We start from the raw sequence: 18,390 nt of genomic DNA on the forward strand, positions 1-18,390 counted from the left end.
TTTATTCAGTCCAATCCAAAATTAGACAAGTTGTAAGTGCCCAGCAGGCATGCACATCCTTTGGTAAGTAATTGTGATTATTTAAGAGTGAAGTAAATATTTTTTAAACATGTATGTATTATTTTTTAAATGACAACTAAGTTGTTAGGATAAAAACACTTATTAAGATGCTGAATAAATACTAAGTATAAGTAAGTATTTAATAAGTATAAATAAGTATCTAAAGTATATATATATATTTATTTTGGCCTAGGCATGCTGTGAAAAAAAAAATACTGAGCCATTGAAGGTGCCATGAATAGAGAAAATTTGGGGAAGCTCTTCCTTAGAGAGAGAATGACTTGTTAGAGTTCTTATTTATAAACAATTGAAACAGATTCCTGCTGAATTCAGGAAAGTAAATGAATTTATTGAGAGCCTATTGTGGGGTTTACAGAATCACTAGAATAGTTTTGGCCCTGGCCTGGGGCTAAAAGCTTCTAGCAACAATTTCTAAAACTACAATTTCCAGTACTGGTGAAGAAAGCAATTGCAACATTACCTCTCTTTGCTGGAATGGTGGAGGGGGGAAGAAATATTGAGAGACAGAGACAAATATTGAGAGAGAGACAGTAATATTAAGATATTGATCTACCATTCTTTTTCTTAATTTTTACTAAATTTATTTGGGTGACATTATTTCATAAAATTATATAGATTTCAGTGTACAATTCAGTGTACCCTGCTGTATCACCTGGAGCAATTATATAATACATCATCTGTATATTGCATTGGAGATTTACCACCCAAGTCAAGTCTCCTTCCATCACCATTTATCTCCACTTTATCCTCCTCTATTTACCCTTACCCCCCTTTCCCTCTGGTAATCACCTTACTGTTGTCTGTGTCTGTGAGGTGTTTGTTTGTTTTCCTTGATTCCTTTTTCACAAAGCCCCTCCTCTCCTCCCCTCTGACAGCTGTCAGTCTGTTCTCTATCTATGAGTCTGTTTCTATTTTGTTAGTTACTTTTGTTCATTAGATTGAACAAAATAAGTGAAATCATATAATACTTGTCTTTCTCTGACTGGCTTATTTCACTTAACATAATACTCTTCAGGTCCATCCATGCTGTTGCAAAAGGTAAGATTTCCTTCTCTTTTATGGCTGAGTAGTGTTCCATTGTGTAAATGTACCACAGATTTTTTTATCCACTTGGTATAGCACTTGGGCTGCTTCCAAATCTCAGCTGTTGTAAATAACGCTGGAATGAACATAGAGGTGCACATGTGCTTTTGAATTAATGTTTCAGGTTTCTTTGGATATGACCTACCATTCTTATTTCTCCCATCATCTGCTCCCAAGTCAAACCCAGGCAGCCACATCTAGTTGACAGAGATGAAATAATACATCTGTGCCTACCAACAACAGAAGTAGAAAAGGGAATTTCATGCATTTTAAGTTTCTACAGATGCATGTTCAGATTAGAGACAAAAGCCTAGTGGGGAAATTTCAAATCATTCCATATACAGAAAAAAAGGAATTAGAGAATCTGAGATTCAAAACTGTGTTTGTTTGTTTTTAAGTGTTTTGAGTTATCTTCAGATATGTGAATGGCTGTGAGGTAGAAGTGGTATGTGCTTATTTTCGGTAGCTACGTAGACACAAAATGAAAACAGGGAGAGAGATTTGATTTCAGGACAAGGAAGAAATTTCTGGTGGGAAGGCTGTGAGGGGGGGCTACTTTCATGGCCTGTGTGCAAGCCAATGGTGACTTGGGAATGCGCGAGCTGATTCCTGAGCACGTGTATCCACTTACAGGCACGTTGGCCACAAAGACCAAAGAGCATAAACAGTTGAGCACCTAACCTGTATGCAAAATAGCCTGAATAATTATAACTATATCATTGAAGAATTTTTCAAAAAAATGTATTGTCAGTTTTTATACTGTCCAGCATCTACTGACACATTCTCATTGGTGAAAAATGAAGAATAAGTGTTAATGAGACTTTTCTCCCTCTGCAAAATATCCTCGCATTGAAAAATTAGAAGTGAGGAAAGAAAACAAGTCACTTAGTAGTCACATGATTCCATATAACCAAGGTTAATTTTTGGCTTACTTCCCTCTAGATTTTTTTCTCTGATTTTATTTTCATTGTTGTGATCCCATTTGACTCCTCTTGTCATATACCCATCTGTATCACCTGGAGCAAGAATTATTTGGTAAATTGGTATAACTATTTTAAGAACAAAGTGGTTTTAAAATTTTTCTTTATAAAATTAACCCCAGTTTTTATCGAAACTATCATTTAAAATTATATGGGCAAATTTAAATAAATTCTTAGCACCTTAAAATAAACATTTTAAGGATTTTGATACTACAAAAAATCAATTACAATTATTGGTAAGGTAAAAGAGGAATAGAATTTGATGTTCAATGCTATAAATGGCATAAAGAAGAGAAACACACAGTGAGTAAAAGTATCTCTGTAGCTGATAAAAATAATGTAATTCCTGAAAATGAAAAGAGGGATTTTTAAAACAAAACTGCACTTTTTCCCGCGTGGTGATGACGGCTGCTGAAACTCTTAATGGGAGCTTCGCCTTCCAGAGGATGCCCTCCACGTCCAGTGGCAACTGGTTTCCCACATGCAAAGACTCCCTCTAATCTGCGTTGAACAAAATAACAAGCCAAATAAGAACTGACTTCTAGTGAGCTGGAAATGAAATGTATTTTCAGGAAAAGAATGGTTCTGCCACGCTTCAGTTTAACTCCGATCCTCGGGGAGGAATTCAACTGGAGTTAATTGAAAGCTATGGAGAGATGTAGGAAGACAGTTGAGTTAGAACTACTCGTAGGAAGGTTGCTTGCCTGCTCTAAGCTTAGGCAAGCACTTTGATAACAGGAGAATGTGAGTGTTGTCAGTGATAAATCATCCCTGGTGGAAACCCGTCACCAGCTGTTGAGAGAGCTTGTGGTTTGCTGTTGAGTGCTTGGAGCAGACTGGAAGCTGCCTTTGTGTTCTATTCATCCCAGTCTGAGAGTGCACAGCCTTTGCGCAGGTGAATTAAGTTCTCTGTGCTTTGTTTTTCCAAACCAAAGCATGTCAGGCACATCCAAACACACACCCTGGTATGGTGCACACCACAGGTCCCCCTCTTCCACACCAGTTTCTGCACAGTGAACTTACATGCATTCCTGGGGGTTGTTCTCCACAAGTGTGTGGGCCACCATGGTCAGCCCACGTAGGCCATGTTTGTCCATGCACGAGATGGACAACCATGTGTCTGTTCCACAGGTGGCTGCAGTCTGCGGACTTCCTGATAGTGAATGCTTCAATAGCCACCTGGGAACGAGCAACACCCAGGAAGGATAAGCATTTCTTGCTATTAAAACAACATTTAAATTTTCCTCACTGTAGGTATTGTCTGTCTATTTATCAACCATGAATCAGAATGTGGCTTTGCCAACCCAATCACCATTTGGGCCAGTTGCCACAATCAATACCCATTACTCTGGCCAACTCAATTGTATAAAAATTGTCATTGAGCTAAAAGACATCCTAAGTTACTGGAATGACTGTGCTGAAAATATCAAAACTCAGGCTCTTTTAAATGGAAGTAGCATCACCTAAAATCGTAACTAGCATGGAATAAGCCTATCTTAATACAGGGCCCGGTAGACAGACAACAGTACTGCAATCAGGAGGTCCAGATTTCAACTGAGTCATGCCTGATGGTCATGTGACATGAAAATGTCTCTAAATCACCCTGTGTCTCAGCTTTGTGTCTGGAAAACAAAACCACTATTTCCTATGGTTTCCCCCCTTTAGGTAGTGAGAATTTTAAAATTTTAGAATTCTTGGCTCTTAAGTTTTATCTGCAATCCTTTTGACATCCTCAATCGTGTTTATCTACTACAATTTTTAATTTTCCTTTCATTCTGTGTTATTCCTTTCAGCCTTCTTGTTAAGTTCTTTATGCTATGCAACATGTTCCTAGTGTTTTTTGCTTTTATTATTAAGTGAATTATAAATAACAAATAAACTGATATCTGCCTTATCTTGCAAACCAGCTGTCTGCAAAAGCATAAAGTAAGTAATGGATGTGAAGATATTTTGGAATTATAAAGCATAGATACACAATCGGTATATATAATATATAATGCATATATTTGGATGTATGCATATACATGTATGTATACTATATGTACATATATATGTGTGCATGTGTACATATTGAGAGAGAGAGAGAGAGAGAAAATGTTACCAATGAAAGTCTAGAAGAGACAACAAAAGAAACACTGTCATCCTTTATTTTTGTTCTGGCCTGGAGCACACATCCTCCCTGTCTACCTTAGCCATCCCAGCAAACAGAGGTGGGTGCAGGAAATAAGGCCGATGGGACCGTGACAGAGGGAGCGAGGTTTCAAGTCCAAGGGCACAAGGGAAGGTCTCCTTACTTGGCTGACCACCAGGGTATCTATTACCTCTGTATTCCACGAGTTCTTCAGTTTCATTAGATAAGTTGATTAAATAAAGCCGTCAGGCGTCTCCAAACAGCAGCACTATATCTTCTTTAATTTCTGAAGTAGTTTTGCCTACTAGAAGTTAAATCTCTAAATTTAATTAGTTATTGGGGTTTATTTGTTAGATGCACACTAAAGGACCTTTTTTGACCTTTTTTTTTTTTTTTTTGTGTTTGTGTGTGTGTGTGTGTGTGTGTGTGGTGGTGGGGGCACTACTGTCTTGCTTGTTGGGTTATTTTCATTTCCTGCTGTTTGTTATTTTGTGTTCAGGTATTTTTAGATGTATCCCTTCATATCTTTGGCCTTCATAGAAAAATGATTTAAAAAATGAGCATTTTAAAGAAGTCTTTTTATCTGGTTCCATATTGTAAGAGGTCTCAACCATACCACAGCATTCACACAGACATACACATAAAGGTGGTGAATTCAGTTCAACTTCCCTTCCATTCATTGTATCCAAATGTAATTAAGCCCTAAGAATAAAGACCTTGTCCATGATGCTACCATAGCTTTCATACCTTTGGAATTCATACTGCACATATAATTTCTACCCTAATTTTAACACATGGTTTAACACATGCACACATGTTCTAAAATCTGTTTCTCCACCTACAATGCATCTATTTTCCTTTCTACATTGAATATGGACCATTGTAAAGACTTTATTCTCTAAAATGTTATGCACTGTGACCCAAGCCATGAAATAGTATTTACTCTATCTGTTCACAAACAGAGAAACAGCCAAATGTTAAGCAAGATGCATTTACAGTCATCAATAAAGTAATTAGGGCCCAGCCAATGTGGCTCCATGGTTGAGCATCGACCTATGAACCAGGAGGTCAGGGTTCGATTCCTGGTCAGGGCACATGCCCAGGGTGTGGGTTTAATCCCCAGTAGAGGCATGCCAACAGGCAGCCGATCAATGATTCTCAACAATGATGTTTCTATCTCTCTCTCTCTGTCTTCCTTCCTCTCTGAAGTTAATAAAAATATATTTAAAAAAATAAAATAATTAGGCCACAACTGTATCACTAACTTAATAAATTTTATGTTAGGAAGTTTATTACTATAACTAGAGGCCCAGTGAATGAAATTCGTGCACGGGGAGGGGTGTGTCCCTCAGCCCAGCCTGCACCCGCTCCAATCTGGGACATCCCTCTCACAATCCAGGACTGCTGGCTCCCAACCGCTCGCCTGCCTGCCTGCCGGATTGCCCCTAACTGCTTCTGCCTGCCAGCCTGATCACCCCTAACCACTCCCCTGCCAGCCTGATCAACACCTAACTGCTTCCCTGTCAGCCTGATTGCCCCTAACTGCCCTCCCTTGCAAGCCTGGTTGCCCCTAACTGCCCTCCCCTGCGGGCCTGGTCACCCCTAACTGTCCTCCCCTGTAGGCCTGGTCACCCGCAACTGCCCTCCCCTGCTCCCCTGCTGGCCTGGTCACCCCTAACTATCCTCCCCTGCAGGCCTGGTTGCCCCCAACTGCCCTCCCCTGCTCCCCTGCAGGCTTGGTTCCCCCCCAACTGCCCTCCCCTGCAGGCCTGGTCCCTTCCAACTGCCCTCCCCTGCCAGTCTGGTTGCCCCCAACTGCCCTCTCCTGATGGCCATCTTGTGGCACCCATCTTGTGTCCACATGGGGGCGGCCATCTTTGATCACATGGGGGTGGCCATCTTATGTGTTGAAGTGATGGTCAATTTGCATATTACCTCTTTTTTATATAGGATAGCTCATTTTAAAGTAAAAGACAATAACCCTTCCGATTCTTCTTTTACCATATTTTTATTTTTCTAAAAACTGATTTCTATTGATAGTTTATTCACCAGCCAATCTGATACCACAACTGAACAAAAGCTTCTCATTGCAAAAATATCCAGAAACACATCCATATAATTCTTTAATTTATGATTGACTTTGATTATTTAAAGGATCTTATTTTAAAGCCAAATTATGTTTATGGAAAGTTAACATTAGTGTAAAGAAGAATGATACAATTTTAACCAGATCAAAGACACAGGGAAACCAATGCAACATTCGTATTATTATAATTTTTTTTTAGTGTCCTATTGGAAGACTACAGATTAGCTCTATCTTTTTCCCCTTAAAGTTATCCAAGCTCTTTGTTGATCATTTGTCAACTTATACTCTATCTTTCAGATTAAACTTTAACTTTCCTTTAGGTTGCTTTTTCTCCATAAAATTGCTGAGAGACTATAATTATTTCATGTCTAAAGACCAATAATTGGCTTTAGTTCATTGATTCATTAATTCAATAAATTATTATGGAGCATGTTCTATTTGTGAGAGGTAGACAAATTCTCCTAGACTCCAGATCCCTTTGAGATAGCCTCCTTTTGACCAACTCTGGCAGAGAGTCCTGAAAACTTATTTGACTTATTGTTGGATCAAAGAGCTGTCTTAGAACTGCCATTTCCACCCTCAGTGTAATCCTCTGCTACGTTGCTCCCATTCGGCTGAAGCCCTCAGGTGGAGCTGCCAGCAAGAGTCATGCACCAGCAAGGTGGTTCCTGCAGTGGGGATGTGCCTTAACAAATATGGAGACTCACTGAGCTTAGAGAGAAGCACAGAGACCAGCATCCAGAGTCAGAAGCTGTACATTGTCACCTATACCCAAGTTCAGCCATAATAAAGTGATGTTCAATATCAAAGGAAGTTGAGAAGAATAGAGTGTGTCCATACTTAATCAAACAGGTGGCTCAGCATCTATATGCAAGAATGCCTGCCTCTAGGCTCTGTTAGAGCTGTTGAGAGCCATGAAGAGCCTGAGATTCTACTTTATTTACAAGCCATGGAGCTAGACTGGCATAGTTTCGTGGATATTGGCAAAAGACACAAGACTCCTGAGTCAGAGGCCAAAAACTAATATTCACAGCACAATAAGCAGCAGGAGCATGCACCTATTTGCATCTGTTTTCTTTGCCCCCATGTCCCAAAGGGTCAATACAGATGGGTACACAGCAGGTGCCTTTAGAGGAGAGGAACCAAGTCATTATACTGGACAATAAGCCAGTATTCACTCCCTGGCTATTTTGGCTCAGTGGATAGAGTGTCCGCCTGTGTACTGAAGGTTCCCGAGTTCGATTCTGGTCAAGGACTTATGCCTGGGTAGTAGGATCAATCCCCAGTGGAGGGCATGCAGGAGGTAGCTGATCAATGATTCTCTCTCATCATTGGTGTTTCTATCTCCCTCTCTCCCTCTCCCTTCCTCTCTGAAACAAATTAAAAATATATTAAAAAAAACAAATAAACCAGTATTCAGTTTGCTCTGGAGAGACATTATCTTCATCTTCCGAAGCTGTTAGCAAACTTAACCCTTTGCTCTGGAAGAAGTTACCACTTCTATCTTCTAAGACTATGTGCTACAAAAACATTCTTCAAGACAGAGTTCAGAACTCAGCTATTTGTGGCTCTGTTCATACAACACAGAGAAGCATGAGAGACCACTGAGAATTATCTCCCAGTAGGGGCATTCTTCCTTTCCCCCCTTATGTTTTGTGTAACAGAGATTACATTTTCAAAATGCTTAATAAATACCTCTTTCTTAAAAATGATTTTTCCTGGCCGTATGACCACCATAATAGCATAAGATAATGGAAAGGTAACTGCTGCCACCTCAGAAAGGAGGGTGATGCGACATGAGAAAGTGTCTGGGACAAGTAGAAGGGAAGCCAGCTCTCTTAGCTTCCCAGAAGTGTACATAGCGCTATCCCCACTATCACAGTCCTTATCCTACATGAAGAGGACCTAATATGCCCTTTCACCAAATACTGAAGAAGTCAATCCAACTATACATTCAAGGACTTGGGAAATGACCACTGGGTGGGCCCCGCACAAGACCCAATGAGAAGATTCTGCTGTGAGGTACCATGCACTGTTTCTGTGGGACTTTGTGTTTAGTTAGAGACAAAGACTGGATTAGCACTCCCAAGAAAGAGGGACCAGAAGAAGTTCCTACATACTCCTGGGCAATGTTGAGAAAGTTGGTTTGGCAGAATGGAGGTGTTTTGGTGGGGAGAAAATTGTTATACGTGAGCATATGGAAAATACAGACATAAACATGATTAACATTTCAGGTTATGTGTTTCTAGATCTCTCTCTCTCTCTCTCTCACACACACACACACACACACACACACACACATTTTATTGAATATAATATGGTGAATACCTGCTATGGACTGAATTTATTCTCTCAAAATTTATGTGTTAAATCTTATCCCCCATGGGCTGGAATTTGGAGATGGGGCCTTTGGGGGGTTATTAGCTGAGGTCAGTAAGATGGGGTCCAATGATGAAATTAATGTCCTTATAAAGAGAGGATGACACAAGATTCCAAGGAAAGGCCATGTGAGGACAATACCAGGAAGAGGGCCTTCAGAAAGATGGCACCCTGATCTCAAACATTCAGCTTCCAAAACTATGAGAAATAAGTGGTTTTTGTTTAATCCACCCAATCTATGGGACTTTGTTATAGAGTCCCAAACTGACTAAGACAATATATTTTTACATTATTAAATATTCTTTTTTAACATCATATTGATATATTTATAGTAGCTCATTGTATGAGACAGTCTAGTCTTGGGTATTTTCTGCCACTTTGATCCATTCAAGGTTTATTTAAAATTTGTTAGGAAAAGACCAGAGTAACCCTCTTTAAGACATGCTTTTTCTTGGGTCAAGATTGAATAACCTGGATATTCTGTGAGGCATCTTCTCTCTGGTTGGCTGGCTGGAATTTCTGTCTCCAGCAGGCTGCAATGCCAGCCAGCATCTGCTGCAGCTCACAGCTTCCCAGAGCTCTTCTTTCTCAGGCTCCACGGAGTCCCATCCTGAAGTACAGCTTTTATTTGTCCAAAGACTTGCGAGGACCCTAGGCATTTTTCTAGAGTTCTTTCACTGCACAGCTTCCTTCTCTCTCATGTCCCGCCTACAAATTCCAGCTACTCAGCAGCCCCAATGGTGATTTGCGTGGGCTCTACTTCCCTGTCTTCAGTCCACAAGGGCCGCTAAGCTGAAAACTGGGGTAATCTGGGACTAACTTGTTCATTTCTCTTCTCTCTAGGAACACAGTCCTACACTTCCTGTTTTCTGATAACTGAAAAAGGTTGTTGTTTTTTCTATGTTCTGTGGTTTTGTAGTTGCTTACGACAGGGGATCTATTCTGGTCCCAGTTACTTTATCATGCCCCAAACTAGTTGTCTTGTTTCACTTGTAAAATTGTTCTGCTGTTAAAAACAAATCTCCAGTGGATATATGTTTAGCTTTCTATATACAAATACCCCAAATGATTCTCTTTGACTACTTATTAAAAGTAATAATACTGAGTCAAGATATAGAGCTTATGAAAATTTCCTCTAATTGTACTGTTCCTTTTAGCTATACCCCGGCATGCTTCATTAATAAATGAATAATTTTAATTGATTTATTTTACAATAAAGGAAACATATGTATATTGTACACCTTTCCCCCCTTCACAGAGTCAAGTAGAATTAAAATGAAAAGAAATCTTTCTCATGGATCTATATTTATTAGCTTTGGAAGAAACCAACCAACATTAACAGTTTCTTATGTATCTTTCAGAATTTTCTAGGTCTATAAAAACATATATATTTTTTCCTTTCCTTTGTTTTATGATACAGATGGGAATATATTCTTTGCATTGCTGTGCATCTTTTTAAAAATTAATATCTTGAATAGATTTCCATATTTGTTCAGATTTATCTATCTTATTTTTAAACTAGCTCTACTTTCTAGATGTACCATAATTTAATTAATCAATTCCCTATTGATGGACATTTATAGCATTTTCACTTTTAGCATTTCAAGCAATGCTACAAGGAAAATTTTTGCAGGCCTTCATGCAGATAATAAAAAATACTTCTAAGTTAAGTTCCTAAAGTGGAATTGGTAAGTCAAAATAAATATGCATTTTATTTTATTGGATATTATCAAAATGCTCTCCAAAGAGATCCCACCAATTTTCACTCATACCAATAACAGATGATACCATTTGATGGCCCATATCCTCTGTACACTGTGAAATACAGTTTTTTAGTCCTTGCCAATCTGTTAGGTTAGAAAAATAGCATCTTATTTTTATTTGTTATTATTTAATTATGAGTAAGGTGGTGCTTATTTCCCTGTCTTCATATTGATATTTATTTAAACTGCTTGTTCATGTCCTTTCAATAACAAACTTTAGTGAGGCCAAGCTGGGTCAGACAGCTACTGCTAATTTCATTGGAATTATGTGAACAAATCTCATGAACCATGTGATTTACCCCAAGGAGATGTTTCTGAAGTTGTATGTTTTTCTAGAATTTATGAGGTATTTATTATTTATTTATTTATTTATTCTTGTTGTTGTTAATCCTCACCCAAGGATATTATTCCTATTGATTTTAGAGAGAGTGGAAAGGAGGGGAAGAGACACAGAGAGAAAAACATCAATGTGAGAGAAACACATGAATTGGTTGCCTCCTGCACATGCCCCAACCAGGGGCAGGGATTGAGCCTATAACAGAGGTACATGCCCTTGACTAGAATTGAACCTGAGACTCTTCAGTCCTCAGGCCAACACTCTAATCACTGAGCAAAACCAGCTAGGGCATGAGGTATTAATTTTAATGAATTTTATTCTCTAAATTATTAATTCACATAATTTCTCTTTAAGTGTTTGATTATACCAATATCTCTCCTTATTGTTACATCTAAAGAATGGGGTTTATGTCCTTAACAACTCTGGTTGTAAGAAAATCAAAATTCTTTGTCATTTTTAGATACCTGGATCTTCTTTGACTGCTGTCTGTGATCACCTTACAGTTCTGGTTCCACTTCCTTCCCACATTTGGGAGGGGTGAGGTCAGATGTCCGCACTATAAGGGTTGCCAGCTTAATGACAGAAGGTCACGTCCCATATTATTATGAAGGCATCTTGGAGCAAGTTTTAGTTGTGTGAAAAATTCAGAGACAAATTCTACCTCTTTTGGGACTTGAGTAAAAGCTTCTAAAGGGACTTATTCTTTGGGGCTTGTTCCCCGGGCTCCCTCAGAAGCTGCCTAGCACAGCTCTGGGACATAGTGAAGGCTGCACTTGAACTTGCACAGACCGAGCCTCCGATGGAGGTTGCCTCCCATTTCTCAAAATCTTGGGCTTTGGCAGCCCTACTGTGTGCCAATATATAATTAACCTACACATGATGTCTCAAGAAGAAGAAAACACTATAAATGGCACACAGAGTCTCCCAGGGCTGTGAATGAAAGGGTTGGTACTGCTGGCAACAACATTTCTTGGCTGAAAGAAGGTCCATGGCACAGAAGACAGCTGAACTGTAGGTGTGGACACTCACTTAAATCCATAAGCCCTCACCTCATTAATCTGGTTAATCAGGACATCAGACTGTACCACCTTCTGTGAATAGGCTTTTTTGGTGAATTCTTAAATAGCCTCTTAGCCTCCATGGTGGCTCCATAATTGTGACCTTATAACAGTTACCATGGAAAGAATTCCTCGATTATAAATAATGACAATGTGAGTTTCCTAGTTACCAAGTGTATTTATAAAGTGCATTCCAAAGGTACATGACATTTAATTCCAGCCTATTTTTAGAAATTAAAGGATAAAAAAAGAAAACACCCCATTTTTTTCAAAATAATTGGGGTATTTTTCCAAGTCTCATTATAGAACATTAGATCTATATGACTATTAGGGGAAAAAATAAAGATTTTAAGTAATATACCATTCCTGGAGGGTTAAGGAAGTATTTACAATAACATAGATTTCAGTGTTTAGTCACTATGACCATGTATCAGAATTAGATTTATAAAATTTATCTTGGGAAAATGTAATGTCCCTCAGTTATGTCATCAGACACAAATGATGGGAGGACAGATATGCCTTTTACTTTGCAAAATAGTTTTCTTAAAGAAACCATTATTTCTCATGCAGAGCTCTTGAAAGCAAAGGCTTACAGAGAGAAGTCATTAACCAGAAAAGGGGAGTGAGGATTCCTAAGGAATATATTCCAAAAGAAAAGCCACTAACTGGGTTTTAAATAACTTCTTAATGTGCTGCAGAAATGCAAGTTCAACAAAGATATGAAAGCAATGGAAATATAGCGATTTCTATGTCTTGTCTAATATTTTGTCTTTCTCAAACACTATTTCAGGAGATGCTTCAAAGAAGTTGGTGCATAATGTTTCTTCAACTTGGTTTCAATGTCTCATAATTGGGAAATTTTCTCCTTTCTGAATCTTTTGTCTCAGACCCTGAAACATGAAAATCAAGAACTTAATAACTGGAACTTGTACCATTAAAATTCTTTTCCCTCCATGTATATTTAATGTATTATATATTTGTAAGTTCATTGGTTCAATTTCAATAAATATTTATTGAACACTATAGTAAGTTTCTATGGGTACTATAGCAAATCATTACCAAAGTTAGTGCCTTAAAAGAACACTAACTTATTATCTAACAGTTCCATAAGTCAGAAGTCTGACAAGGTTCAGCAGGGTTGAATTCCTTTAAGAGGCTCTAGAGGAGAATCTGTATTCTTATCTCTGCAGCTTCTAGGCACCCACCTTCCTTGGCCTATGGCCTCTTTCAGTCACCTTTAAAGTCAACAATGGTGGGTGAGTCCTTCTCACATCACATCACATCACATCACATCACATCACATCACATCACATCACATCACATCACATCACTCTAACTTCTTCCATCCTCACATCTTCCTCTCATTCTCTTCTGCCTACTTCTTCCTCTGATTAGGGTCCTTGTGATTACAGAAGGCCCACCTGGATAGTCTAGAATAGTCTCCCCATCTCAGGGTTCTTAACTTAGTCACATTTGCAAAGTCTCTTTTTCCATTGAAGTAACACATCCACAGGTTCTGGGGATTGCGACATAGACATCTTAGCCTAATGCCCCTCATGGTAAGAAGGTAGCTCCCATATAGCCAAGCATCACAGCATGGTTATAATTATCCTTTACTTCTTTCAGAGTGTTTTTTAAGAGCAAAAGAACTTCCCAAATTTCCCTAGCAAATCTGTTCTTTAACATCATTGGCTACAATTACATCACATTTCCTTGCCTGAACTCAATTCCAATAAAGAGTAATCTTTCCCCAGGGATGGTTTGAGTTAAGCAAGAGCCACTCCAAGAATTGCAGTTGTGCCCCCTGCCCTAACTTCATGGCCCCTTTAAAGGGTATGTAAACTTTCCTAGGAAGGAGAATTGGCCATAGCTAGGAGGTAGGTGACCCTTAGTTTCTGCCTTTCTTGGAAAACAAGGGCTGTAAGGTCTGATACGGTCAAGGAACTTAAAACTGGAAGAGGTTTCCAAGTCCATCGGGAATAAGGTGAAATGGTCCGTCATCCTGCCAACCTTTATTTTTTGAAAAAGACCATCTCCTTTATATTCAGATGAAACAACTGCCAGCTGAATTTAGTAATATTTCAAGTGTTAGTTACACCTCATAAGAAGAGTTAGAAAAGTGTCAAGACCTTCTTCCCACATGTAATTTTTTCAGCATCTACTAAATGTACTATTTCAACTAGAAGCTAGAACTTCAAATAAAGAAACCTCAGTTTGGGACTAGCTTATTTATTTATTTTTCTCTTCTGCTTATTTTGGGATTTATGTCCGAATTTATGCTGACTTTTCTAAATATGTTTACAAAACCTCTGTAGTTCTTTATTATTTTTAATCCAAGCTTAAAATGTGTGTCCCTGCCACGAGGTATTTGATGCAAAAAGGCAATTTCTACTTGAAAAAGCAATGGCAAATAGTTCCTGAGGCAGATTCCTGTTTCACTGTGGGCATCATTCTTCTTTCTGATTTACACACTGATTATCTATTCAGAGGAAGCACTTAGTCTCCACTTAAAACGTAGAAAAACTTTCCATTACCATCAACTGGAAGACTGTGAGCCAAGCAACATACTTTATAAGCACAATACAAATGCCTAAAACAAGACTTGAGGCTTCAGCCCCTCCCCAAGTAATTTCATGAGAAAATATTGCTTTTTTTTAAATAGTCAATCAAAGAAATGGTTTTTCAACTCTTAAAATGTGAGAACCAAAGTGAAAATTTTTATTGCTAAAAATGAGGTCTTGCCCTGGCCGGTTTGGCTCAGTGGATAGAGCGTTGGCCTGTGAACTGAAGGGTTCCGGGTTTGATTCCAGTCAAGAGCACAGGCCCGGGTTGCAGGTTCAATCCCCAGTGGGGGGCATTCAGGAGGCAGCTGATCAGTGATTCTATCTCATCATCGATGTTTCTATCTCTCACTCCCTCTGAAATCAATAAAAATATATTTTTAAAATAAATTAAAAAGGGGGGCTCAGTTTAGGCTAAAAATAGCAACTTACATGCCGAGGTACATTCATGAATGTTTACTTACTATAAAGCTTTAACAGACGCCACAGTGATTACAGTATAACACTTACCCTTTTGAAGTCAACAAAACACAGGTCATACACTTCTTCCAATCATAGGACATATTAGTTAGCTCTCAGGAAGAAACTCTGGGGTGGGACATAGCAAAGTTTTTATATTCATGCAGAGCAGAGGTGAGTTTACAAAAATAATTTATGGAAAGATAGGAATATTCCAGAAACTTAGTGTTTTGTGCTAATATTGCCTATAATCACTAGGAAAGTATAGTCCTAGATTCTGCATTACATGCTTCTGGGAAAATCTTTCCTGGCATTTTATTTCATTGAAATAAAATTTTATGATCCTCATTTAACATTTTGGTAAGACTGAAAAAGCATTACTGTAACTTACGAAGCTTTGGCCTGTTTGATTTTGATGCCCAACTTCAGCATAGCTGTTTCTCCTGGTGGCAATCCAGGTGTAGATCACAGAAAAGAGATCCTGCCCCAGGAGAGTTGATATAGTTGCCATGAAAATGCAGTACTCAGGTCTCCTGTTGTAGGGAGCACCAATGACTGATTCCCCCAGCTGCTGCCTTTCTGGATGCACTACTACAATCACTTCCTGTAGGCTGTTCACAGACAATGACTAAACACAGCAGACTTTCACATAATAATTATGCAGGATTCCTCTACTGGGCAATTTTAGTTCAGTATTCTCCACTGTCCTCACTGATCCTCTCTTGGAACTGCACTGAAATCCAAGACTTTTCCTTTCCTCACTCCTTTCATAGGTGTCAGACTTGTATCATGGTCTGCATGCTCTCTGCATCATATCCTGCACCCACCCCAATCCATCTCTCACAGGTCTAATCCTATCTTGGAGTCTTTGTCTAGATAGATCTGAACAAACTTACTTTGCATCCCATAAGTTCACCAAAAGGCACCACACTTGAATAGAATGTGAAGTCTCTGTTGAATAATAAAGACTAAAATATGATCAATACATGAATTGTAAAATTTTTAAGAAGTACATTTTCATAATCCAATAAATACAAAAAGCTAATAAAAAATGGCCAAGAAAGTCCCTTTAATAACTACATATTGCAAACTTTTAAGTTTTACAAAACTTGTTTGGGAGGAAAATGGATTGTCTCAGTACATGGGTACAGGTTGAAAATGTACTGGTACTGAACTACAGTCCCATTGGGATGGCTCTCGAAATCAATGGTGAGGGGAAATCCTCCCAATGGGCATTGTTTCAGGTGTTTCACCTGGTTATCCACATTGTGCAAAAAGAGAACTGAAAAAAGCAAGAATTTATGGAGATTCAATATTATGCTTATTTCAGCCAGAGGGATATTTTATAATTTGAAGTCATGCCTCATCTCTCCTAATCCCTTCCAGATGGATTCCCATGGTTCTTGGGACAAAGAAGCAAATTCTCAGCATTGCCTACTGGCCTTGTATGACCTAGACCCTCCTGGACCCTGCAGTCACCCTTGTACTCACCGTGGAGGAGCCCTCTGAGCCTACAGCTCCCTCCCTTCTACCTGAGTGCCTCCCCCTTACTGCTATACTTCTGAAATATTTCCTCTTTCCCTCTTGACCTGCTGGGCTCTACTCAAACTTAGGCTCTACAGCAGCAGTTCTCAACCTGTGCGTCGCGACCCACAGGTTGAGAACCACTAGCAGGATTGCCTAAGACCATCGGAAAACACATATATTTACATTATGATTCATAACAGTAGCAAAATTACAGTTATGAAGTAGCAATGAAAATAATTTTATGGTTGGGGGTCACCACAACATGAGGAACTGTATTAAAGGGTCGCAGCATTAGAAAGGTTGAGAACCACTGCCTTAGAGAAACTGTAAGAAATATATTGGCAATAATATGTTTAGTGTTTTCCATCACTGAATTTTCAACATATGGTAGAATCATGGGCACATCTAAGATGCTCAGCAAGTATTTCTTGAATGAATGAGAGATTGACTGAAAAATTGGGGCATTGAAATATTATCCAATTGCTTTCATCAAGGACAAAAAGGTTGTAAGTCTTGCTGTAATTTACAGTTCTTTGATAACTAGAAAGATAGATATTTTTCCTTACTATTTATATTCCATTATGAATTTTTGCTAATATCCTGAGCTCTTTCATTTACTGTGGTCTTTATAATGTTATTATGTTTGTGAACAATTTATTTATTATAGACACTAATCCTTTATCTGATTTATTTGAGGCAGACTAGAAGTGACAGTTATTTTCAATTAGTTTTTCTTATTTCTTTCATTTCTGTTGCTTTCCATCTTTTATATGATTAACATTTTTATAGTAAAGAGTCTGTTAACCATTTCTTTCATTATTTCATTTCTTGTCTGGCATACTTATTCCAAATTTGTAAGAAATGTTTTTATTTATTTGTTTTGTCATAAATTCTTGGTTATTTTTAAGCTGTTTATCAGAGTTAATTTTGACATTTGATCTAGAATGTGGATTGAAACAAGTTTATCTCCATTCTCTTTGGCTATATAATAAATTTAAAATATAGCTTGTTACAAATGAACTTTTAGTCCAGCTCCTTCTACTCCATAACTGTCATAGCACATGCAAAGTACTAAAATGTTGTTGTGTGTGAAAATCCTAGTAAACAAGATGGTCATCTTAATAAATGGTGCAGAATGAGGAATCTGATCATTACCACCACGTTTTCCCATAGCTATTGGTGGATAAAATTTTAGTCTGGTGAGGGCAGAGGGGAGGCAAGTAGGAAAGGAAATTGTAAACAGTAAGACAGATGTTTCTCTTTCCATCTGGACTTCAGATGAAAGTTAAAGATGAGAATATTAATCTGACATTCTTAAATCATGTTTTTTCATTTGGTAACTTCAAAAATATTTGCTGATGCCCTCTAGACTCTGCATACACACCCTTGTGAGGAAATGTGTGCATTTAGAAGAAGGTGGATGGGATCTGGGATGAAGTCTGTGCTAATGCAAGTGTACAAGCCTGGCCCAAAAGAATGTCAGCCCTCATTCACAGCAGCTGATCCCATTGAACCAAAATGGTAGCTCAGAGATGTTTGTGAAATTATGCATTAAAAACAGATGGGAGTGGGATAGGGTAAAGCCATCTATACCAGAAATACCACACATTCTTCGCCAATGTGGAGCACATTCAAGTCTTTGCAGCAAAAGCACACCCTTTTAGACCAAGTTGAATCTTAAGGTAGAGGTTTCTTCTAACAGCATTGATTAACCAAATGTCAACGAGCACAAATTTATAATCGACTTTTGATCATTGGTTACCAAAGGCCTCATAATCAACTTCATTTGTATTCTTTCTTTTTATTAAGGAACTAAGTAGATCTCAGCTCATTTCATTTATTTGAAATAAAGATTAGATTTCTCGTTTGTTTTATGGCTTTCATTTTTGAGAGGAGAAAAATGACGAGTGCATTATTTTCAGCCAAAAATGGAGATAGGAAGTCT

At 38.4% G+C, this 18,390-nt stretch overlaps 1 long non-coding RNA gene across 1 annotated transcript; it reads right to left on the bottom strand.

Moving 5' to 3' along the window:
- Positions 1-2,541: 2,541 nt before the first annotated feature.
- LOC129150095 (uncharacterized) lies at positions 2,542-11,974 on the bottom strand. Its single transcript, XR_008556833.1, has 3 exons — positions 11,890-11,974; positions 3,168-3,323; positions 2,542-2,645 (listed from the first exon to the last, which is right to left on the bottom strand). It is a non-coding gene; the product is annotated as an uncharacterized LOC129150095 (long non-coding RNA).
- Positions 11,975-18,390: the final 6,416 nt, after the last annotated feature.

Source organism: Eptesicus fuscus, chromosome 8 (assembly GCF_027574615.1).
Source record: "Eptesicus fuscus isolate TK198812 chromosome 8, DD_ASM_mEF_20220401, whole genome shotgun sequence".
Classification (NCBI taxonomy): domain Eukaryota; kingdom Metazoa; phylum Chordata; class Mammalia; order Chiroptera; family Vespertilionidae; genus Eptesicus; species Eptesicus fuscus.